This window comes from Passer domesticus, chromosome 5, assembly GCF_036417665.1.
Source record: "Passer domesticus isolate bPasDom1 chromosome 5, bPasDom1.hap1, whole genome shotgun sequence".
NCBI classification, from domain to species: domain Eukaryota; kingdom Metazoa; phylum Chordata; class Aves; order Passeriformes; family Passeridae; genus Passer; species Passer domesticus.
In genome coordinates this window covers 24,495,604-24,522,208 of record NC_087478.1, presented here as the reverse complement: position 1 = coordinate 24,522,208, position 26,605 = coordinate 24,495,604, and the positions used below count along the sequence as shown (strand labels likewise).

The window sequence follows — 26,605 nt, the reverse complement described above, 5'->3', positions numbered from 1 at the left end:
ATCTGCATACTTGTTATGTTCAGAGTAACCAGAGGTGTGTGTCCTCCCTGTGACAGATCTGCCTGAGATTTCAGAACGGGAAAAGTTAAGAGGCATTAGATATTTCTAATGAAAAAGAACCAATCTGTGTTCATACACACACAATGTCTGAGCACTTTTGAGATGTGTTTTGGACTCGAAAAGCAGCAGAGAAGTCAGCACTGTCAGCAAACTGCAACCTGTGGATGAAGAGCACACAGCCTTCCCCAACTGCTGCTGTGTGATTCATTCAGTCAAGTAACACATTAAATGTCATAATTTATATCTTGAACTAGAGAATACTAAATAGAAGTTCCAAATAGCAAAAATAATAGCAACTAGCACATAGCCATGTTCCAATATGAGCTTTATTTGAACAGTTTTGTCCAAAAGCTGAAGAGTTTTGTAAAATACCATTCCTTTCTGTGAATAAAGCGTAAACACAAAGTAGTGCTAAATTTGTTGTACACTTTGTTCACTGTGACTTGTCCTTCCAGCTCTACATAGAGGTTCTGCCATCATAGAGGAAGTGCTTTTTGTTGGCAGTAAGCCTCAATGACAGATTTCTCTGAATCACTCTTGAATGCCACTTAGATGCTAGTGATGTAGCAGCTGTTCAGTGTGGTTATAAAAACCATGACTGAGAATTGATTCCACTCATAATGAGGATCAGATGTAAGAGTACCTGTATGAGTTTTATAGCAATACATTTTGCCAATGGAGAAAGGAAAAAAGCCCCCCAAAATAGTTTTTAGCTCTTTTGGTGACATGTAAAAATTTTGTTACATTTAAATAGTTTAATGAAATTGCAAGTTGTTTCACCTCAAATCTTTGTATTTGGCTTTGGTTTTTTTTTTTTTTTTGTATTTTGAGGGCTTTTAAAACATGCAGTTTTTATCTAATTTTTGAACTCTGAACTTTTCAGCTTTTATGCTTTTAATTTGTACCCATCAGAACTGGAAAGTTATAAAAAATGGTAATTATTGTAAAATTTCTAGATCCCATCAGTTGAATCTTTAGGAGAAATAATCAAACATTATGAGATTTCAAAAAAAGCTCTAATTATCATCACCAAAGTTATGCTATGAAAGGTGAAATCAGTTTATAGATATGAATGGGTGAAATGGTGTGACTACTGAAATTGATTTGAGCTTTTTGCCACTGAGATCACTGAAGGCTGAATTTTATTCTCTTAATCCTTCCCCTGTCATATCCAGGGTTCATCTGCTTGTCCCATATCTCTGAATCCTCATCTCTGAATGGGAATGCATCCTCCATCTGATCAATGGGGAGTCAGTTTAGAGGAGAGGCTGGGCTAATCCTCAAAGAGGCAGTAGAGTTGTTATAAAATTAAAATTATTCCTCCTTGTCACATACGTTAAGGAGGTTTAAGTTCATTGATCAGGACTCAGAGCCATCAAAGTTTGTGAGATGTAGAAGGCAAAAACAAGGTGTTTGTAATAAAAGTGTAATTGCAAATGGTACTAAAAATGAATTATTCTTATCGTGCTGAAATCCTGGTTTGGCTGTGTCGGGATCTTTGTAGCTATGGATTACTTTGTTAGTTACTTAAATCTCTGCTACTACTCCAACACCGGATCTCCACAGAGTCAGAAAACATTCTAACTTTCGGTTTTTTTGTGTGCTAAGAGATTTGATAAAATACAGTATTTTGATTTTACCTAGCCTGTAGGAGTGTCATGCAAAAACGAAAATATTCAGATGAATACGTTTGTAAAAGAGATATGATACCCCCAGCAAATAGTTTATGCAGAGGTTTTGAATTTTAATAAGTAATTCAGAGTTTTCCATATCATTGCATTGATTAAAAGTTGAGTAATTGAATTATAAATAGTACTTTAGGATTTTGCATTTTTTAAAATAAAATTTTATTTACTATGCTTATTTTTTAGATTATAAATAATAGGTGTATTAATTATTTCTGTTATCTTCTTTTGATCTGTTTTCTGACATTTGATAATAACATATTTGCTTTTTTAATTGCAGTTTTTACGTGTTGGTTTTAATCAACTTTTATTTATAACCCAAGACCTAAATCCATGTTGTTTATTAACATCCATGTTGTGTCATCCTGTAGGTAGTGTTGGGATAGCTTTTTACATCACCACAGAGAAACAAACCTTATGTTTGTTTCTGTTGAATACTGTTCACCATTTTGTTGTCCAGTACTGCAGCCTTATTAAATCCTGTGATTTCGGATACTGAGTCCTATCTCAAATTCATAAACAAATTAATTTAATTTTACTAATTTTACTCATCTTAAATCTTCTTCCATCTTTTATCCCAGTGCTTTGGTATGCCATTATCTTCTCTTTTGTCCTGTGGAAGACCAGTTTCCCTGTGCACTAGTAAAGGTTGCTGTTTAGTGCTTTCTGAAAGTATCATTCAGTGATACAACTGATGATTCAACAGGCATGTAATTTGGACTGAGCTGGGATGCTCTGTTGCCTCCCTTAATTTGCATTGAATAGAGGCTTCCTTGACTGTAACTAATCCTTCATATCTATTTACCCTTCTTGAATAGGGGAAGTTTCATGCAGATAGGTAAATATAATTGTGTTTGTTTCAACCTCTCTTACACTTTATTTATTATTTATTTATTTATTATAATGTGGTGGAGTATTTTTACTAAGGATAAAAGACTCCAAAATATTTATTTAATGTAACTCATCTGAGCATAAGTAGTCTTCCTTTATTTTTAGGATGTAGCCAATCTTTTTCTAGATTTCCACATTTGCATGAGTTTCTGGTTTAGAAGACTTAACTTTTCCAAAGTTGTGAAGTTATATGTGAAGTTGATATATGTGTGTATATATTTATAGAAAATGATGCTTGCTTTATTGAATGGAGTTGGAGCTTGTTTCACACAAAATACTTAGAAGTCATGGTTGACCTAAAATTTTGTAATGTTCTAGTTGAACTGAAATCAGTTATTTTGCTGACATAATTCAAATAAATATTGAATTTCAACTCAATTAGAAATGTTTTCCTGAAACTTCAGATGTCTTGTTTTCTTTCGCAATTCTGAAAAAGATAACTTAACTGGTACACCCCATATTAAAGGGTAAATAGGATTTAAGATAGACCCTGTGTCACACCTTTTCACACTTTTGTAAGTTTTGGTCAATTTACATACTGGGATTAATTGTCCCATTACAGCTTCAGGTTATGCAGTCCCATCCTCCCTGTAGTTTATAGTCTTTGGGCCTGAAGCTGCAATGGTGTCCTTGGTTCTCAGGCTAGAAAAGGATTGTTTTGTCTTAACTAAACTGTGAAGAGAACTTACTAACACTTCATATGAAGTTCAGAGTTATATTCTAATGCAGTACAGAATCTCGAAAACATGAGAGCTAAAACGTAAGGCATCACCAGCTCAAATATCCAAATGCATTGCAGAAACAGGTATCACAAGCTGCCTTTACAAAACCCAACTGCAGATGCCTGTAGTGTAGACATTAAGATATGAGAACATCATTGAGATATTCATTATAGCCAATGGAAAGAAAGAGACATTTATAAAGGAGTGCTTATCTCAAATTTGATAGAGAGGGCTAAACTACTTTTGGTGTTTCTTTTGGATATATAAGAGTTTATAGCTCTTTGAGCTAGGTTATGATATTGCTGCCTACATTATGTCTGGACTCATAACTGTCAACCCCTAAAGCACAGAGAATGAAATTACTTTGTTTTAAGGAGATTTTTTTTTAAGTTAATCACTTTTCATCTTGTAGCTTCCTGCACATACATGGCATTTTGTTGGTATAGTCTGGTTTGATTTAGAAACTTGTTTAACTTGTTGCGTAGTTCATCTACACAATACATTACACTTGCATCATTGCTTTTAAATGAACATATATGTGCTCAAGTAACTTAGTGTTAGATCATTGCTTCTCTGTCAGAATTATGTTTCATAGCCAATTAAAAATCAAAATGGAAAAGTGTACATATATTCAAAGTGTCATGTAGGTGGGGTACATTAATTGAACTAATTTGTGTCTGAAATACTAGGTTAATCGTATTTGTTATGCTTGTAATGCTTGTAAATCAGAAAATTATTGCTTAATTGTAAATTACATATTGATTAAAGCTCATGTGTGGTTTCAAAGGATTGTTTTAATATTTAATTGGCATAGGGTTCCATTCTACTTAGGTGTTCATTTCTTTGAGACTTTGGAATGAGTTTCTCCAACAGATGCTTACAGTATGCTTAGAAGTTCTTGAGTGGTTTTGGTTTTTTTTTATAATGCTTTATACATTCTTTTACTGGTTTTCTTTCAAATATTTCCACAAGCTATTTACAAAATTACAAAAACTGGTACTTTTTAGTTCCAGTGTGTGAAAATAAATACAAACCTTCATAAACATCTACTATTTTCGAATCAGCTAGAAATTACAATTGTGACAGCTTTGAAACAAATGGTTTACTTTCAGGTTGACAAGAAAAAAGTCCATATTGCTACTCTTAAAAATGAAATTGAAAATCACTGTTAAATGCAAATTCCTTTTTCAATGTCATGCTGGTGACTTGCATTGGAAATAGGTTTGGTTTTCAAAGTGTACATTCATCTTAAACAATGCTAGATTACATAACTCTGAAGTCTGAATGCTGTATTCCTTTTTCATTTTGGTTTAAAAAAATCAAAATGCTTTTGATAAAAAAAAATTATCTTTTCACAAAGGTGTAAGTTTTCCTGATGGCAATTTAAGCCTGATTGAAGCATAGACTAAAGAAGACACACCACCTCAACCCATTTTCATACGGAAAGTTTTTACTTAACAGCCAAAAATACAATAGAAATGTTACTGATAAATAATCTAAAGGCAACTGTCAGTCCATAAAATATATAATCTACAAAAACTAAATTCTGAGACAAATTCAGTCTTCTAATTTAGAAATGAAATCTCTGATGGTACATAATTTCAGATAATTATTATCGTGCTCAAAGTGAGTGTGAGTATTTTTCTCAGATTATGTATTAAGGATTCCATTGATTTAATACTGTGGTGTTCTTAATTAAAAATTTATGTAATGATAGAATACTAACCCCAGAACTTAATCAGGGAAAATCCATAACAATATTGTCCAAATAATTATATGTCAGTACTAGAGACTTAATGGAGGCATTGAGATTGTACAGGGAGTTTAAAAGGATGTGTTTGTGATTGTGCTGGAATAAACAGACTGTTGGGAACACAGGATCATGGAAGACATTGCTTGAGAGCAGTCAATATGACAGCAAACATAGACTAAAATACACATAAATATTTTTATCTTATAATGGAATGAAAAAGTTCTTGAAGACATTACTTATAGCTGGCCAAGGTAACATGTAGCTTTGTGCTTAAGTTTTAGCCAGTCTTAGTTTTTGTCTCCCAGTTTCAGAAACATTTGCCATTATAAGTTTTGTTTTATCATTACAACAGGATGTCATTTCTGGTAGGACCTACCTGCAGGGCAGATCAGGGATCGGTGACAAGTGGAAATGTGAACATCTCCTTAATGGGGTGGTAATATTCCAACTTGGTAATATTTCTGTGTATTGTCTGGATATTCATTGAGATGTTAGTAAATTAGTATTCTGAGTCACTTCTTTAAAGTGGTGCTGCCCCAGTACACTTACAAGTGTTGTATTTTTATTAAAAGAAAACATTTTTTTTAATAAATCATGATCAAGTTGAGTTTAACTTCATAACTTATCTTTAATTTTGTCATATTTATCCTTCAATTGTTTTTCTAGAAGTGATGTTGCTTTTAAAAAATCAAACCTTTTTACAGGACTTATAGGTGTCCCTTTTTTGACCTTTACTTTGATAATTCAAAAGAAGATTGAAAAATATTAGAAATGCACAGAAAGTTAATTAAAAGTATTTTTTTTAAAAACCTGTCATCTTTATTAGATATGTAAAAAAATCTATTACAAATCAGTCACAAAAACCACTTGCTTGTAAAACTAGTGTTTAATGAACTTTTATTGTGTGATTAGTTTAAAATCTGCATCTTGCTATATTTTGGAAAAAGTAGACCTCCTCTAGTCACGTCATTCTCAGCTTTTCTGCTTAGTGTAGTTATATGAACCAACTGTGTTAGTAAAGTTCTGAACTGGTATGTAATTAAATGGGGAAAGTATTTTGCCTTTTGTGAAAGACTGCTGGTTTGGAAACTGGAATAGCACTTCAATGAAATTTGTTCTAATTTCATATTTGGCAATTTCCAATGGATTGCTGGTTTTTGTGGTTTTTTTTGTAAAATTTTGCTGTTAGTACTGCTTTTGTTACATTTATGTAAACTTCATAGAGAGGCCATGCTTAAAAATAGGTTATTTCAATTACAATGAAATTTTAAATCTATTTGAAATACCTTCTATTTAAATTTTAAATAAGAATTTATTAAAATATATTATTCTTGTTGCTGTCATTATTAGATTCTTAATTAGTGTGGATTTTATTCTTATTTATAATAAGCGTATACATAGTTACAGTATACTAATAAGCATATACATAGTTATAGGTAGTTATGAATAAACATGCATTTCTTATTTGAGAGCTCTAGATTTAATTTCTGAATGGTTTCTCTAAGTGCTAACACTTTTTTTTAAAACAATCTTTTATTAATAAAAAGCTATTAAAAAAATCTAGAGGTCTGTAGGGAAGTATTTTTATTCTTATATGGAATTTTTGTAAACATAATATAAGCAGTGAGAAATCCATTCTTTCCAGAGAAAAAGAAGAAAGTGTTCATGAGTATTCAACATATGTTCCAAAATAATTGCAGATGCCAACTTCATTTGGCATTATTCAACTTCTCTTCTAAGTAGTATAACAGTTGTTTTAAAAGTCACAAGTATTAATCTGTAAATATGGAAGGGTTTAGCAAGTTTTCGTACCTAATTCTATCAGGATCTGTTTATCTACAGTAAGGTGAACTTTGGTTCTAATTTGTCTGGATGGTGTATTTTGGATGACCTAGAAAGCCTATAAAAAAGTAGGTTTTTTATACCAGCGTACTCAGAGTTAAATTAAAACGTGCATATTAACCTTTTAAATGCACTCTGAAGTTTTAACAATACATGACAGTTTTAGTGGAATAAACTCAAGATTTATTGGAAGAGGAGAAGCTCAAGTCATGAAAGTGTTAAGTACAGCAGGACCTACACATGTACTTGATACTGTCTATCCTATAGATGAATACCAAGTCTTACAGAATACTCTCTGCTAGATCCAAGGAATGCCACAGTGCTTCACAAATGCGTGCTTTAGAGATTTTCTCCCCCTTAACAGAACTTCATGTGTTAAGTGCTGTAAACAATCACCTGCCTCACCAACCCAACAACAATGGTAGAAGATTTTACTCACTAGTTTGGGGGTTTGTGTATTCACTTATGACCTTCTCATCAGCCAAAACTGAAACCTTTCTTCATGCCCTGGAAGCCCCCAGAACCCATGTCCTATATCTGCAAAATTATTTTCCTCCCAGACCTGGAAGAGTAAGATATCCTTCAGTATTTGAGTTCTTCCTCTCTGAATCTTTACTTAAGCAGCAGAAGAAGGAGCACTGTAATTTTGCATAGGGTAATACAAACATGAGGTAAAGTGGTTGAGATGAGAAGACTTCCTTAAAGAAGTAGATTTTAAAAAGGATTTTTAAAAGGAATTTGAAGTGCAGGTTTTACTTGGATAGGATAAGAAAAAGGAAAGCTTAGTCTGTGAGCATATGAGTGAGGAATGTGTTTATGTGTATTCATTTTAAAATCTGGCTATCTTAATCAGCAACTGCCACAAATCTATTAATTAACTGTTTTTTGTTATTTCTGAGGACAATCCAGGTTTTGGGAAGTAGGACTAAATTGCCAAATTTTATCACAGTTGTATAATACTGTTCAGTAGAGTCTAAACCAAGATATTTTTGTGTATGTGATCATATTGAGGTATTCAAAATCAAATAAGCCTTTGTACCAGCCACTGAGCCACTAATCTCCATCAGGAAAAAGAACAAGTTATTTTTAGATTGATGTCCTAACCAATATGTCAATATGACACCCAGGCTGAATTTATGCTTAATAGCTATTATTAGCTGTTCTCTCTGTCCCACAGTCACTACATGGGAACTCAGCAGTAAAGAGCATGTTTGTGTGCAAGCCTTCAGAGCACATGCTGGCTCTTGACCAGCTGGGACTTATCAAACGTAGAAGAGAGGACAGTTCTCTTATGGGTTAGAATAGTAAAAGAAAGGTGGTGGAACTTAAAATAATTGCAATAAAGAGGGAGAAGAACATTTTGCAGGAGAAAATTCCAATACACTCTTTCTGGAGATACCTGAGCTTTGCTAGTTTTGCTGCCCACAGAAAAGCCTGGTTGTTTCATCACAGAAGGTCTGACAGCACTTTCTTTATGCTGTATCTCTATTAGAAAGTCAGTCACATAAATAACAAATGTACTTTTCCTTTTTTCTTATCAGATAGATCTGTCTATTTCTATGGATATGTATCACTGTATATTCATAACCTGTATTGCCTTTCTGAGCTTCTGAAATGCAGCTTGCCAGCCAGTGTCCTTATGGCACAGCTGGGCTGTAGTGAATGGGGCAGTCCAATCCTCTCAAGGCTACTTGCTCTAAACTACTTTACTGAAGTACAAAACCCTGCATTCTTAAGTGTAGAGAAAATAGTAATGCAGTTTAGATTTAACTACTACGAAACGACTCATTTGTAGATTCACTTTCAGCACTGCCTCTCGTGGAGAAAACCAGAAAATATGGGGTTATTAAATAGCTATAAACTTGTAGTTTTGTTTATGTCATTAACTTCTTCCAGTCCTCAAGAACTTCTGGGACATGTTTGTTAAAGCCAGATTTTGCTTTTCTGTCTTGTTTTTGGTGGGTTGCTGTGTGAAAATATGGGTAATTCAGTCCTCCTAAATTACTTGGGATTATTACATTGTGTTGGTAGATCTCAGAAACTGCTGAATGACTTTGTGGCTTCCTGGATACTATAATTTCCACTTGAAATGTGAGATCTCTTTTAGAAAGATACGAAAGATATGAAGATTTGAAAATTCAAGTAATCTTCCATGTCTATCAACAGTTGGTACTAATAGGTTATTTATTGTCATTATTTAGAAATAAAGAAATGTGACTTCTACATTAATAGTCAAGTAATAGTTTTCTACCAGTGGGCTCCTAAATGCCTTTTTTCAGCTAAATTAAATAGCTGTCTACTCTAAAGTATCTCGTGCCTTATAGATACTTACAGTTGGCTAGCAAGTTATCTCTTAACCCTTTGTTATATAAATGAACTGGATTATAGTTTTAATATATCAATTTGAGAGGTACATTTTAGCTTTGTGAGGCTCATATGAGTTATACTGAGAAAGATGGGCCCATCTGTTTGATTGATATTTCCCATTGTATCAAGGCTGAGGTCATCTGAAAAAATTAATCACTGATTTACAATGGAAGTAATAAATTTGGGACAATAAAAGTTCTTCAGAGAACCTACATTGTCTGACAATTTTCCACTTAGAGTTTTCAAGATCTGTGTATTTAAACAGTTTTAATCCATGTAATGTAGAGTATTGATTTTGTATGGTGCTTGAAAATGTCATGCAAGATTAAATCTTATAGCAATCTAAGTGTACTATGACAATGCAAGCTAATGTTATTAGCCAAACTTGTTGTAGCATAGAAAATGGTATCAAGTTTAGTTGACAAGACTTATAAGTGAATGAATTATGCTACCATTTCTTAATTATTTACTCCTCAACCTTTCTAGAATTTATGCTTGCTTGATGTCAGCCAACCCATAGTTTCTCAGGTTTGATCTTCATAAACATGAATGCAACATTAAGATTTTGCAATTTTCTTGATCTTGTAGAGTATCCCTAGATTTGTTGAAACTCAGTTAATTTTTCAGTGAATTCCTTTTGTTTTAATTGCTCTCCACTGGCTTTTACACTTTTGGTGTATAAATGATCTCTCTAGATTTTAGTAAAGTGTCTTCCTTTCTCCCAGAATGAGACTTGCTAAATGCTTATTCTTTCTCAATAACATTTAAAGAATCCACTGTTATTTTCTTAAGCCCTAATGGTTGTAGATTTTATTAACACCTTTTAGGTTTTTCTTATTTATATGCCTTTTTGTGGCATGTTGGTCCTGGGTGGACACCAGGTGCCCACCAAGTTATCGCTTCCCTCATCTGTTGTACAGGGCAGAGAAAAAGGATAATGACAGACTCCAGGGCTGGGATAGAGAGATCACTCGCCAATTACAATCATGGACAAAACAGGCACATTTAATTAATTTTTAATCAAAATCAGAGTAAGATAATGGAAAAAAACCCCCGACAACCTAAATCTAAAACACTGTCCCTCAACCCTCGTGTCTCTCTGGGTTTAACAGTACTTCCAAATCCTCCACCTCTTTTGTACCAGTACCGCAGAGGGGTGGGGAGCAGGGGCTGCAGTCCATTGTCACACATTGTCTCTGCTGCTCCTTCCTCCTCAGAGAGAGCACTCTTAATGCTCTTTCTCTGCTCCACTGTGAGGACCCATCCCATGGGAGACAATCCTCTATGAACTTCTCTCATGTTGAGTCCTTCCCATGGGCTGCAGCTCCTCATGAGCTACTCCAGCATGGCTCTCCTCTGCGGGGTGCAGCCCCTCAGGAGCACACTGCTTCAGCATGGGTCCCCCATGGGGCCACAGGTCCTGCCAGGAGCCTGCTCCAGCCTGGGCTCCTCTGTCTGTGGGGCCACAGGTCCTGCCAGGAGCCTGCTCCAGCCTGGGCTCAGTCTGGTCACAGCATTCTTCAAGCATCCACCTGCTCTGGTATGGAGTCCTCCATGGGCTGCAGGTGGAACTCTGTTTTGACTCCTTTAGCACCTCCTTCCCCTCCTTCTTCACTGACCTGGCTGTCTACACAGTTGTTCCTCTCCCATGACTCCTGTCTCTGGCTGGCATTGCTGTTTGCTTTCCCTCTTTCTTGAATACATCCTAGAGGCACTACCACAGCTGGTGATGGGCTTGGCCTTGGCCAGCAGCAGGGCTGTCCCAGAGCCAGCTGCTTTGGCTCCTCTTTGTGTACGGGCAGCTTGTGGCATTGTCTCCCAGAAGCCACACCTGTAGCCCCCCTGCTACCAAAACCTTGCCATACAAATCCAGCTTTTTTTTTGCTGAAAACTCACTTTGGGGACCTGGCTGGTATATGGCTGAGACTGCAATTGTAGGATTACCATCAGACCTTAGTTTGCTGTTTAGAAATCAAATATGAAGTGTTCACACTATGTTAATGGACACATCCAGCTTTTACATGCTGTCTTTTTTGATCCGTAGCCTACAGATATTTCCTTAAAAAATGGGGATGAAGGCTCCTGAAATTAAGTGAAGCAATGGCAGAAAAAGCTCTGATTTAGCCAAAATTCCATTTACAACATCTCAGGTTTTATTAGTAAATGTTATGTTTTGGGAATGTAGTTATACTTTCAGCTGGTTTTTAAGTGCCATGGCACAGTAATACCAAAAGGATTACACTCTCTTATTCTCTTTGTTTACTTGGTAAGGAATTTATGGCCTTCAGACATGGATGTGTCACTACTATAAGGGATATCACTGTAAATGTTGAATTCTGAACTGATTTATTGCCAGACTCCTTAGCTTGGCTATGCTGTAATTCTGCTAGAGGTGGAGCAAATTATGCCTGATTGCTTCATAAGATGAGTGTCCAGCAGTGAAGAAATCACTTGTGGTCCAGATTTGCACTGTCTGGATGCTGCTCCACCTCTCTGACCCAAGACACTTTTTTTCCTCTACTATTTCATGATAATTTTTTGATTGGTGGTTTTTTATTCGTCAAAGGCACAATTTATTTAAAATCTGACAAATAGAGAAGAAAGATAGGCCTCATTTTACTGAAAATAATGTTCTTCCTTTAAAGTAGCAGAATACTGTGTTTAAGTATTCAGGGTTGTGGGGCTTTTTTCAGCTCAGATATCTGCGCTGTATTTATTAGCAAATTGTTTAAATTAAATTGATTAAAATTGGATCAATAGTCTTCTAAAGGTATAATGGTGACCGTATCATTCCACTGAAAAGGCAAGAAAATCTCTAAACCTGTAAGAATTTATCTGATGAACTTATAAGGTATTGCCTTACTTAACATGCTTACTGCAGGTGACTATATAATCACCTTCATAATTTTCCACTTGAGAGTAAGGCAAATAATACTCAGTAAGCACTTATTAGATTGAAAATGGTGAGTCGAATTTATTTTATTATACAGATGACAGTTTCAGAGATATGAAATATTAGGAAAAAACACTTAATGACTGATATAAAAGGACAATGCTGTTCTGAAACACATACCAGCACAGAACTCGCTTTTCATTATTTTAGTATTTAAAAATTAAGAATGATATTATGACATACTGCCTCTAAACGATACTCCAGAGTACCTACAGAACACTGTGCTCAATATTTTTTTTCAATAAAGCAGAAGTCTGCCTTGATTTTTCTGCCTAATTAATTTGTGTATATCAAAATGTTATCTTCTGAGTAGGCAAATTAGAAGTATACAATTGATTCCTGTTAGAATATAAATGTTCTTTGAAACATACTCAAGTTTTTAATTCTATTACCAAATGTATTACATAAATGTTTCAAACTAACCCTCTGTGTTGAAGATGAGTCCTGAGAGCCATGGAAGATTGAATTCTTTGGGGCTTGTTGGAAATTAAACCTCTGTAATTTTAATTGTGTAAACTTTTACATTAAAATTACTTCTGTTTCAAGAAGGTGAATCTCTTTAGTATTTCTTAATGACTGTTTGAGATTATGAGGGTCTGACAGTACCTTTTACTGAGAGTTTTAGTATTGCAATCTAATTTTTGCAGAGTACAGAAAGCTCAACTAATTTAATAAGGGTTTTGGAAATTGATTCTTTTTTTATAAGTTCTGTTTTTGAATAGTGTGTTTATAGCCATAAAAAATGCTACATATGCATAGCATTTTTGACTGCATGATATATCTGTAGTCAATTTTTTTCTCCCATTAATGTCCTCTCTTAGTGAGCTGAATGATCAGACACTGATTATGATACTCATTCCTACTTCAAAATCTTTTCTAAGCACAAAACTGTTTTTCTAATCAAAAAGATATTTTATTAGTTTTAGAATTTTAAAATTATTCTTTTAGAAGTGGGAGTACTGACAATGTAATAATTTTAAAACCTAATTGCTTTCATCTGTTAAAATAAGTAAAATGCATGGTAGTGGAAAATATGTGTGCCTAAGAATGGAAAATAGTTGCGCATATACTGTGAAGTATAGGACTTGCCTTTTCCTTTTTCCTTTTTTTTTTCTTTTTTTTTTTTTTCTGTCTGTCTGTTTTGTACAGATATGTCCTCTCAAAAGTCTGTGTGGCTTTTGAAAGCCAACGATTCTGCAATGTACAATATTTCAGGCGAGCAGCTACTGCCGAGTAATGAGGCATGGGAGCAGCTGGTATTGGTTTATTTCAGAAGCTCTGTGTCTGATTCTATTAGCCTACCTACAGCTATAACTGCTCTTACCACTGTGATCTAAACATTGAACAAGGAATTCATAATTTTAAAATAGTTAAGTGATCATTTTTTGCATTTTTTTTGAAGTTCATTGTATAAGGCTAATCAATGGTGAAGTAAATTGTGAGTATGCTACTAAAAATGAAGGCAATTCTTAACTAAGCAAAAGAACAGGAACTTTTCTAGAAAGAAAAGATGAATGTTTGTCGCTGAACCCTACTGAATCTAAACAAAGAAAAAGATTACCTAATAGTCTTGCAATGCATTTGAAGTACAGTCTGCTATTTGTTTGGGGAGTTGAATGGAATATATGTCTTAAAATATTTCAACAGCAGAAGGGGTGTTTTCCAGTGTATAGATCTTAACATTACTAAATTACTGTATCTTTTCTACCTAGTTAAGACTCATTATTATACTGTAAGGCAAAATAATTGAAGCTTTTTTTACTTGCCTGTGATGCATTTTAGAGCTCATTTGTACTAATGATGAATTGCCTTGTAGGGAATTTTATGCTGGTTTATTATTATTTATATATTTTCTGCCCAGTTTGTGTTAGTTAAGTGAATAATAACACTACCATTAAAACTTAATCCATATTTTAATTAAAAAGACTTAGTTACAGAGAGCTGACTTATAAAGACGATCAAATTTAAAAAAAAAAATTTACCCCACACAAACCAAGTAATCAAAAATGAGAGTTGAAAAAACTATACTTTCCTTATGCTAAAAAGAAACTATATTTTTGGTAAGCCAATTGCATAATTGTCCTCTTTAGGCTGTGGGTACTTTTTTGTTGTCACTAGTGGACAGTAAATAGATACAATAGAGTCATATAATGTCTAAAATTTTTTAGACATTAGCACAACATGAAAGTGACGCTTTTCCTAAAGTTGGAAAGCACTATAACTGCTTTTTATAACTGGTGCTATTCTTTTAATTACTATTTCCATATTCTGTCATCTAAAAATTACTTTTAAAAAAGTCGTACTTTATGGTCCATCTAATCTCTGATGAATTGCATTTACAAATTAATGAAATATTGTATGATAGTCATAATAATAAGCAAAGAGCTTAAGATTTAAATATATTTTGAATATATGTACATATTGCTTTTTAACACTGTTTTTCAGTATTCCTAATTTTTTAGATACACTACTTAACCAAACAAGTTTTAAGGTGAAAATAAATCAGTTCATAGAGGAAAATCTGTGGCATGGTTGCATATGAAAAAAGTAGGCTTGAAGGGGGAGATAATCCTTACTGTTCACTGTCCATAACCCTTTATTCAAATATCTAATATGTCAAATTAGTAATATTTTTGCTTATTTGTGGTAAGAAGTAACAAAATTCATTTTCCAACTTAATTTAGCAGGGCAGTTACATGTATTTTAATTTAGTTTACAGTCAGAGTATAATAAAACTCCCAGAACACAGAAAATCAGTGACTGTCAACACTTTTTGTCCAAGTAGTGAGTAATTTCTGCTCAGTAGAGTAATTGCACAGAATTTTTTTCAGCTTACTGTACTCAACCAGTACTTCCAGAGCTTAAATTTCTCTGTGTGATGTGTTGCTTGTGGTCTTTGTGACCTCTAGTTTAAAGTCCTTAGCCCTAAGTGTGGTCATCCAGTGTTGATTGGTTTTGGCCTCATTCCACTGTAGGTGGTTTCAATAAATTCTCTCAGGCTTTATGACAAAAATTGTTCATAAAGTAATTGGGAGATTTCCTCAGAGCACTCTACATCAAAGGATGCTTAATTGTCCCAGCCATGCAAGAAGAAAAACAAGATGTGAAGTGCTCAGTTTAATTAGGGCACAACTTTATTAACTCAACTGGGAACACTACCCAGCAATAAATGCAGGTCATTGTTCTTTCTTGATCGCTTGTGGTTTTGGAGAACTGCTGTTTGCTTTTTTTTGCCAGCTCCAGTGATGGGACCTCATGGTTCTTCCCTTGTATGAGTACTAAGTTAGGGGATATGTGAAATAGGGATCTGTCCCTTTGGTATCACATACAGAGAGTCACACAGCTTTCCCTTGCCTGTCCAGTGACTTTCTCATAACTCCTTATTTAAGACAAATATTCAGGGAAAAAAACCTATTCAGAAAAAAAAATCAACTAATACTATTTTGAAAAGGATATTCATGCAATCAAAGAAAGAAATGAAATGTTATTTTAAGTGCATGAAGATGGGCATAAAAAATGCTCCAATGTGTCTGTGCTGTTTTCCTCAACATATCTTAAAAGCAGTACTTTTCTGCTTAAATTCTATAAGCAATTTAAGTGATTTTCTACATGACAGATGTAACTAAGCTCCAGTGCAAGGCAAGGCTGCACTTTGCAACACAAAGAGCAATGCAGTGTATGAGCGAGTTTCTCCAGACATGGAGAATGAGGTAACTGATACTTCTGAGAAGAAAGCGACTGCTTTGGAACACTCAAGTGATACACAGGGCCTGTATGGGACTTGAGTTTTCAACTTTTCAGGCTGGCTCATATTGAATTTTTTATCAGATTTTACTACCTCCTTAAAGAAGAAATAATTTGTCTACAATTAGTGAAGCTCTTCTACCATGAAAAAACAAATTTCACCTGTTCTTACAAAGGATACAAAAAATAAACACCAATACTTTCTGAAGATATTCCTGAGCCCTTTAAGAAGACAAAGTGCACCTTCTGCTTTGGCACAGTTATGCCCTTAGCATGCAAGGAACTTTCCACATTCTACTTTTCATAAACAATCAAAATTTTAGAGCAAACATTTTCTATAAACCCACAGTTTCTAATTAAAAGTTTGTTTTGTGGAAAGAACTCCAGGTGGTATAATTAGTGAAATATATTTTAATGATAAATCTTCCTTGTCCTATTTTTTCTTAATAACAAAAGATGTCCTATGCATTTGAGATGCTCCCTATGGGTTGTATATAAGAGCTTGGTTAATTAGCTAATCAACTTACCCACCTTACCTTTTTAAATGTGTCCTGTTTCACAGGTGTAATCTCAAATTTTATTTGGGATAGAGGAGATAAATAAAGCATTTAGTGCTAACCCTAGCCTGCACAGAAGAGAAGATTTTGAGCTGTCCTTTGAATGTCAGTTTCTTAAGGGGCACATCAGTCATGCTTCTCAGCCTCTGGTCAGACTGCTCCACCTTCAAGCTATCCCCGTGTCTCGTCCATTCCAAAGCAGAATAGCCTAGATGCTGTAGCATGACTGAAATATTGTTACCTCTCAGTGTTTCTGAAAAATACCCTCACTTGCAGGCTCTTCAGACTCCCCTCTCCTACACTTGTCATATATTTGAGTTTCTCTTCAATTTTTTTGAAGTTGCAGTGAATACATGGGTTTTATAGAACTGGTTTTCTGTCTTTGCTTTATTTTGTCTCTATAGTTCCAATAATTTTGAATATTTTATATTAGGTGGTGAGCAGTGACCAAACTTGCAACTGTTCCGTTTTCCTTTTTACATTCTGTTTTTAGTTTCTGTTCTGGATATTTGACTTTGGATAGTATTACTTTCAAGAAAGGTAACTAGAAACCAAACATTTGGATTCAGTCTTGGATTTACTGAAGTTACTCCAAACATTGATAAGTGAGGAATTATTCTAGAAGTTCAGGTTCTCAAAACATTTTCCAAAATGAAACAAATGGTAATTTCTGCAAAGATATATCTGGAAGTAAGTGTGGTCATTGTTGGGAATGTAGTCATATGAAAGAGGTGGTAATTACAGGGCCCTATCAGCCTTATCAGTTTTCTTCTCCCTCTCTTCCTTATTCCCTAGTATCGTTCTCAAAGTCCCTCCTGTAGACAGTCGGTTTCTCTGAACACCCTGAGCAGTGTAATGCTGACCAACATAATTTCATTTCTACCTGGTTTTCCCATGATGCAGTCCTATTGACTGCATTCTCCTGAGATCCTAAACCATATATTTTAATCTAAGATTTCTGGCATCTTTGTCATCTGCTAAGAAAAAGAACAAAGTAAATTGTAAAATCAGTTTGATCACCACGTTGAGTTTCTTGCTGCTTTTGAATTTTATGTAAGTAATCTCTAAGTATTCTGCAATATGTGTATAGCTTACAAGGTATTTGTGGCTACCTTTACTCAAATCCTTATCATTGATTCATTGGATTCAATGCAATTACAAAAGGTAGTATTTTGTATTTTATTTTGTGCTAATCTACTGTTAATAAGGGATATACATTTCTCTGTGTTGCAGAGCAGAACCTTTTTTTCTTGAGGCTTTATTTCTCCTCCAGATATGCACCAGCCTTATTTCTTCTGACTGGGAAAAGAGCTTCTGTCCCTGTAAACACTGTTGATGCAAAAAGAGTTACGGCTATTCCTGTCATGTCTGGTATTCCCAATTTGCCATATGCTTCACTGGTTTGTGAAGAATTGTACCAGCTGCTTTGGTAGAGAAAAGAAAAATTATATATATATATATGTGAGGAAAGCAGGTCTACTTTCCAAAGTAGTTGAATGATGCCAGTGAATTTGCTCTACACAGTAAGTTGCATAATTAAAAATATCTGAATAGGTGAATGCTCTTTTTGCAGACTATCTATGCAAAATAAAGACAAATCTTCACAAATTAGTGAAAAAGTGAAAAGACTAATAAATTATTATGCCAAGAGAAAAGAAAAAACTCCTTGCTGTTCAGGAAAACTCACAGGCAGAACAGTAACGAGGATTATGAATGTACAGTCATCAGTGTGTATGATGTGCTGTAAAAATGTTTTCTTTTTATTGATATTCTTAGGAGTTGGTAGTAGTCACTCCATGGTAGATGTCAGAATGGTTCATGTGTTTTTTAATTTCCCATTGACTGATAGACTTAGAACCTCTGGTAGAACAAGCTCTGAAGTGCTGAGGGAAGCCAGTCATGGTGACAGATGTGAAAGCATGGAAGGAAACCTGGGGATTTGAATGGTGTGGGAAAAGTCATTGGAGATGCAGAATAGGAATTTTTAATGTCTGATACACTGTACAGAGAGCATCACTGTATTGGGGGACTAATACATAATTCCCAGTATATGCTTCCTATGCAGATACTTTTTGGTGTTTCTTGCACCACTCTTGTAAATACGCTGTTTTCTCTTCTGGTTCTCTTTTCTTGAAGTTCAGATGAGGAACAAGTGTCCTCTCTTACTTTTTCATGGATTGTCTCATAAGGTCTCTGCCCATGAATCCCGTCAGTCTTTGTTCCAGAGGAACAAACACCAGCAACAGTAGTAGTTACTTCAATTGCATCTCTGAACCAGTGGTGATTTCCCTTCCCCTCCTCAGTTTTGTAACATCAGTAAAACTGCCTTTCTGAATCTGGAAAAAGGTAAGATGCTTTCCCTCTTATTTCCCCTTTCTCTAATTTTCTGATACAAGTAGAGTCGTGGAAGATGAGTAAAAAATGTTACCTCACAGGTTTTCCTTAGGGTCAGGGATGCTAAGGCAGAGAGAGACCTCTGTCTTTTCTGCAGTCCTGCATCAACACTGGTGAGCCCCTTACAATTGACAAACACTTCTTGCAGTATCAAAGACATACATTACCACAACAGAGAAGATTTAAAAAAACAGGTGTCCAAGAAAAACTGTTACATAGAAAAATCTCCTCAACAGGGCTCTATCAGTATGTAACACTGCTCAAAAACCATGACAGTACTGAATATCTGATTATCTTCAGTCTTTGCCACTTTTGGGTCAAGTTTTCAAGATAAAACTCAAATTCATTGCTCTGAATTTCAGCTATCTTTGTAAATTTTTCAATTTTAACCCGAGGTAAAAAAGGAATACTTTCTGCTAATAAAAGCCCATAGTATTAATTTAACTTTCTAATTCTGGCAGCTGGATTTTAATATTTTTATATAAATTTTGGTGTTCTAAAGGTATAGACACCAATCCTATTTCTTAAAAAAAACACCAAAAAACCACATTCATGTTATCAGTCTGATGCCATTGTGACAGAAATTGTGACAGAGCCTCTGTTTCGGTAGGTACATTAACAATGCGTGTATCTCCTTTTTTCATTAAACTTGGAGCAACTTAAGATGATGGAAGCTCTGTCACATTTGGAGTGTCTTAGAAGGCCTAGAATATATTTATTGTTGATTGGCATGCAAAATGATTGTATTGATCTTCTCTTAGATACCGGACTAATAAAATAACATACAAATCTGAGTCCCCCTTTCATAAAAAATATGTTTAACTCTATGAAAATCAGGGATGCATATTTAAATAGAGGAGACAAGAAAAACTACTTAAAGGTTTTTACATGAGAAAAAACTGAGATCAACTTCATTGTTTTAGATATAATCGATCTAGATAGTAAATTCCTGAAATCTAGTTATATTGACTCTTCGTAAAAGAAATTCAAGGGGATGTCACTTTTCTACAAAAAAAGGTTCATTGAAGCAGCTTCCATATGTGGTCCTGTCAGACATGTATAGAACAGTTCCTTTGTATTTTTGGTGAATACCATTTTTAATTCTTGTTTAGTCATGCTGTCCAGCTGACAACCCCGAATGCATCTTGGATAAGGTTCAGAGCTCAGACTGAAGCCCAGTCATAGGTGTCTGCACTTGCATAGGTGGCCAAGTTTTGATTTGTAATGAATGGATCTCCCACTTAAATCTGAGACAACTGGAGAGTGGTTCTGCTTGCTCTTAGGTAGGTGTCAAGAGTGGAATTTATTTGCCTAAACAAAAGTTTCTAGTGTTCGTAGAGATGCCTTAGATACCTGAGATGTCCACAGAGGGTTAGCAGATCTAATGGGAGACCTTTTCCTCCTGATCTGGCAGCTAAAAATTGGGCATCATATCAGAGGTCAGCTAAAATAACAGCAGTTAAAATTTAGGTAACTAAGAACGCTTGTGAATGGATTCATTTCTCTCTAGGCTCCATGGACTGTAGAGATTGTAGAAACACAAGTTCTTCTTGACTGAAATAAAGTAATAGAAACTGAACATACATGTTAGATTGTAAATTCAAATATTTTAATGTGAAGCTAAATCCTGCCTTTGAACTTCTCTTTGAAAATAGTAAGCCCAAATCATAAAGAAAGTTTCTTTTTTTCCCTGGTATATAAGAGTATTTTAAATCTAAATAACTTATTGTAAAACTGTCAAAATATTTTAGAGACATTTCTCCATGATGCAAAACTAAGGTTACCTCAAGAAAAACAGATCAAAAAGTTGCAATTTGGGCATCAGTTTTTATTGTGATAAAGGGAAAAAATGTTAAGGAACAATGTCTTTTTTTGTTCTCATTGTAATGGAAAGTGGCACAATCTCTGACTGAATTTTTAGGCAATTGCTGAGAAATACTAAGTTTTAAAGACAATCTCTGGACTCTGCTTACCTTTGGTAGGGTCAAATACCACTTTCTGGTGAAGTTCTTTAAAAGCAGCATAAAGGAAGCTTCTATATCACCTCATCTAGACTTTTTCTTAGATAGGTTCCTGACCTTTCTCTCCCATCTAAAGGAATTGAGGTGATCATGTGTGCTCTTAATCTCAATGGCCAGCTTCAATACATTGCCATATACAGTAGAAAAGGGGAGCTGTTTCCTGTTCCTTTTTAGATCTTTTAAGATTTTATTTGCCTCTTCCCATTATAAAAATGTGGACTGAGTTTAAATTATTTCAGAATCTGCACAGAAAGCAAATAAATAATGATAAGGAGAGTGAGAGGAAACATGAGTATGATTCAATGTTGTTAAGAAAGCTAAAATATGGCCAATCTATTTAAAAGAATGCTTTATTTTAGACTTTTTTAATATATCCTCTTTAGATTTTAGCATTGGGCATGAATAATTTTGAGGTTTTGATAGAAATTCTTTTTCCTGGAGTGGTGGTTTTTCACTTTTGTCAATGTAATTTCTAAAGGAGGCAGTTTCTACTATTCCCTGTTTGCAAGTTACGAAACATGACCTTATCTATTCAGAATTACATGCTGGCCACATAATTTCTCCACTGTTTGGAAAGCACCTGGCACACTGTCATTGCATTCAGGTGTAAATAGTTTTGTAATTTATAATGTCAATCCCAGATTGACAGAATATTCTGAGTGGGAAGCAAGTCCAGCTCTGAAAGTAAATGTCCTGTACAGGAATTGGGCCGACTACCTTGGTGTTACCAACACCATGTCCTGTTGACATTGTAGGGAATCCTTGAATCTGGTGCTACTTAGGGGTCGTTCACAGTCAGTAGGAGTTTACCATACTCACGCCCACTCAAAAGAAGGAATTCCAGTTCACAAAGTCATGGATAGTTCAGTCAATAATTTATTAAAGGAATATATTCTGGGGACATATCTAAGAATTGTGACTACTAATACAGGTATTGAGTTAAATTTTAAATTAGTTAATAGCAATGTAGAATATTTCAAAAGTAGAAAACACTGTGAAACTGTGTTAGTAAAGAAGGCCTTTATAAATATAATGGTTAATTTTTAACCAAATTATTAATTTGGTCAAAAAAGAAGACATGTCTCTTTTAGACAACTGATACCACGTGATTCTTCAAGATGGGCCAAATGCCACTCAGATTGCCTTCTCTGAGATATGTGGTAAGATGTTAGATGCAGGCTTATTCAGTTAGACTTGTTCTGTGTTAGTTTTTGCTTTTTCACAATTTTAAATGAGACAATAAGTAACGTTTATAGTGAAATTGATTGATTATAAGGCTGGAAGGCCCTGAAAGGAATAGAAACTCTAGAATGAATTACTCAGATGGGAAGGAAGAAGGAAATAAGAAGGAAGGGAGAAGGGAAGTGAAAGTAAAAGTAGAAGTAAAAGTGAAAGAAGCACTTATTTAGGTGTTCTTCAAAATTAAGTCAAAGGGGTTTTTTCATAGTAAAGAAGCAACTGGATAAAAGGTGAGACTAATAGAAAAGCAGACTGAGAAAACTGGACAAAAAAGGGAGAAGGACCTTAAAGGGAATGCAGGCAGCGTAAGAAAAAAGAAAATGCATTCTAGGACCAACAAACAATTTCATATGTATAAGCAAAACTCTAAATGGGAAATAAGAAGTAATGAGGTAAAGTAATAAAAATACTAAAGATTACCCCCGAGATAGAATTTCTCATTTGTGTACTATAGACTGCACACAGTCTGACAAGTATCTGGTTTAGAACTGTGCAACTCAGTGGACTCTAAAGGACAGCCATTGTTCTCACGACTCAGTTAAAATAGTTGGATGTTCTTGGGCAGGCAGGTGGTTTTCCATATTATTTTCCAGGGTAGCAGGTAACCCCCCCCCCCCCACCCCAGTCTTAATATAAGTGTATTTATTCTTGCATCTCAAAGCACTTCTCAGCTTTTGACAATATACAGTAATAGTTACAATATTTGATTATTTTTTGAAAGAGCATATTGGCTTTTAAGTAGCATCAACTACAGCAATGGTTAGGAGACTTTTTTTCTATCTCTACATTCTATTATATGATATAAGTTAGAGCCTGAATGTCATGTAGTGATCAGCTAAGGGATCTAATTAAAGTCTTGTATAAATATTTGTGCAATATAATGCAATGGCATGTGTCAGTATTCTAACAATAACTGTAAACCAAGCACATAAGATTTTTTTAGAATAACACTCCTTCAGAATACTTACATCAGATGTATCCAGCCTTACCTTCTATGGATCAGTTCAGGGTATACTGGGACTTCTTTCTGATGCACACTGAAGGTATTCTGACTAGGAGAAATACCTCTGAGGAAGCTCTTCATTTCTGAGTTTCACACAAACAGGAGATACTTAGGTTTATTCACTTGAGTTAACCCAGTGCAGGTGTGAATTTTAAAAAAAAAATGTATCTGCACCACCATGTCCTTGTTAGCTCTGATTGCATTGTTAAGGCATAGGTAACATAACTCAGTGTTCTTTATGCTCCAGTGGGCTTAGTTGTTCTCAGTGAACTGTAGAAGAGCCTTGATGTACTTCTGAGTATACACAAGACTGTTCCTGGGTCAGTGCTGTCTGGTTGGTTACAAGGGCCAAGAGATTTGCCTGGCTCTTTCACAGGAAGTGAACTATTCATTTTCTGAAAGTTATTTATTTACTTTATCTCAGCCCCATCCTTAATGTGTCTTGTATTTTTATGGCAACTTTTCTAGAGAAAAAATATTTCTTATGTTTTAGTCCATCACTATATGTATCTGGAGTTTTCATACACAGTTATTTTACAACTGCTACTGTGCCTTTTACTAGTTGTTAAGATTTCTTGAAGATGGGTGTTGCTCTCTAGTATTTTGCCAGTTACAGCTGTGGCATACTAAAAGCAATCTAGAGTTTCTTCTAAGGCTGAGACAGCACCCATCACTCAGCACCTTTATGTAGTGGTATTTTGATAAAACAGCTTTGTTTTTGAACATAAGGTTTAAAGGTGATGGCACTTATCTAGATGGAGGCATGGGTTCATCCCCTTGGAGGTGGCTATCTGAAGGGTCTACTGTCAGTCAGTGACCAAAGAGAACAAATATGTCAGCACCTCTTACTTTGGGGTCATATTTGTTTGCATTCCAGCCATACTTAGAGCATTTGGAGTGTTTCAAAGCCATGAGAATAATCATGCAGTCCTTCAGCGTGGTAGACAGACATTACCCAAGTCTTGTGGGTAACATTCAAATCCATGAAATTAATGGGTTTTGCTTGGCCACCATGACTGCTAATCATCTCTGAAAATCAAATCCAGATTTTTTTTTTCTGTCAGTAATCAGCATCATGGCTCCTGTGTCCCAATCCAATGTTGCATCCTCAGGCTGGACAGTCTGCAAAGGTGAGGGGTTTCTAGGAGAGATGTTAAGGAACAGAGGCACTTACTTTGCCTGAGAAAGACCCAGAGGGAGAGTTACTACCTGTACACCTCCAAATATGTTTTTGTTCCGTTCTCCTCTTTCTTTCACTTTATCCCTCTCTGAAATTGTGAAGATACTAGTTAAAAATTGCTAACACAATCTAGAAGCATTTTGTGTGCCAAAAAATAAACACCAAATACCAGAGAGCAGGCTGATCTTACAGCTGACTCTTTCAAGCAGGTTGTGCAGCATACAAGGATCATTTTTCAGGACTGCAGTTTTTGCAGTTAAAACTTCTCTGTTAGGAAAAGTTTGCCTGGTTAATAAAAAGTGAGTTTTGGGGGTTTTTTTGTTTGTTGGGTTTTTTTTTGTTTTGTTTTTTGTTTTTGTTTTTTTTTTGTTGTTGTTTTGATGTTTTGTTTTGGGGTTTTTTTGTTTGTTTTTTTTGGGGGGTGGGTTTTTTTTGGTTTTTTAAATTAAATTTAGGAGCAGAAAGAAAATTTGTGGGCAGTGTGAGAAATATATCGTAAATATGTGAAATATAGGTGTTTTTTACTGTGCTACAGCTGCCTGTGCAGGGGGAAAAACCCCAAGAAACAGAATGGAAATATTCTTTATTTTTAATGATAAAAGTAATCACCTTCAGACTAAATTAATATAGAGTATGGAGTGTAGCATGTGCTTTGAGAAAGATCCGAAGCCACATTTTTATTTACAATCTTTGTTCCTTTTCCTTCAACTTTGTTGATTTCTTCAAATAGCATATTTTCTCAAAATGCTTTGGAGTGTATTTGCAAAATTATTAGTCCGGTAATACCATATAATTTTTTAGTACCTTTAATGTCATACTAAAATCATAATACTCAAGTATTATATAATTCAAATGGTGAGAAAGAAAGCTTTGCAGCTCTCCTGAGCTGAGGACAATGGGATTCTTATAAACAAATTATTAGACAAATTAAGTTCCTTATCTGAATAGTTTTGTTCTGAAGTAGAGCTTTACTTCAAAAGTATGACAGGGATGACATTTTCCTGACTAGAGAAGCAAAAAATGCATGTTCTAAAACTGTTACCCCCATCTTTTCTTATGCAGAGGTTTTATCTGCTGTTTAATGGGTAAACTTACTGTGAAGTATGGTTGCTTGTTTAACTTTACCCCTATTCAAGTCTTTGATTTTGGCAGGTTAGTTAATTCAAATAAAATTTGTGAAGTTAAGCACTTTCAAGAAAAGGCATAGGAGAACCTAATTTAACCTAGAGTGTCTCTTTTATTCTTCTGTTATTCATTTGAAGTGCCCTATCAGCTTGAACTGGCCAACTTCAGTCATTTTTACCCTTTTATTTTTTTCTCTAATGTAAACTGAAATTCCCTGCTGTTCGTGGTATTTTAGTGTTTAGCATCATTTAATGAGCAGGTATCATTAAACTTAAAAGGTCCTTTTCTGTATATATCTGATTAGTTAGTGAAAGAACCAAAGAATTCCTCTAATTTATCTTTGCTTCCTTGTTATATTTTGATGTTGGCCCATTTTACGTTTCAGTGCCTTTTTATGAAATATGAAATTGTAATTTTGGTGTGAAAGTAGGACAGAAAGTGGAAAAAATCTTTGGCACTGCTAAGATGTTTAAAGTATTATATCTTGTTTACCAATTAACTAAGAAAATGTGGTTTGTTTTAAACTTCAACTCATATAAATATGTGTTTCTACACATAGAAACATATATCAAATAGATAAATTGTCTAATGTAAGTATTCATAATCTGTACTTCGTCAATATACTTATTAGCACCTGTCAGTAACCTTTGCAGCTGGGTACACATAAATTTGGCACAAAATTCTTCCTTCCTTGTACATCCAAAAATCCTATTGAACTCAGTAGTGAATTTTAATTTTTTGCAAATACAAGATCAGTGTCCAATTAGTTGATACAAACTGTGAAATGGAAAAACTGAAAACGATCAGTTAGGAAGACTGTACGTGTTTGTGTATTTAGGCTTGGCAATTTCCAAAAAAGCAGTAAGAAAAGGTTATTTGGTTTATGAAATTCATTTTTCTAGCATTTTACACTTGAAATCCTTCTTGAGAAGAAAGTCCAATTTAAGATTAGACTGTCATAACTGAAGGCTTGTGTGCTCTTCATTTGAGCAATGGTTTGCTGGACCAGGACCATTGTTTATTCTACCAGTTTGTTCTCTTAAGATCTCAAAGGTCTAAATAATTTAAT

At 34.7% G+C, this 26,605-nt stretch overlaps 1 protein-coding gene across 11 annotated transcripts in view; it reads left to right on the top strand.

Moving 5' to 3' along the window:
• FOXP2 (forkhead box P2) overlaps positions 1-26,605 on the top strand; it is a 402,834-nt gene that overhangs the window by 158,774 nt on the left and 217,455 nt on the right. The window lies entirely within an intron of this gene.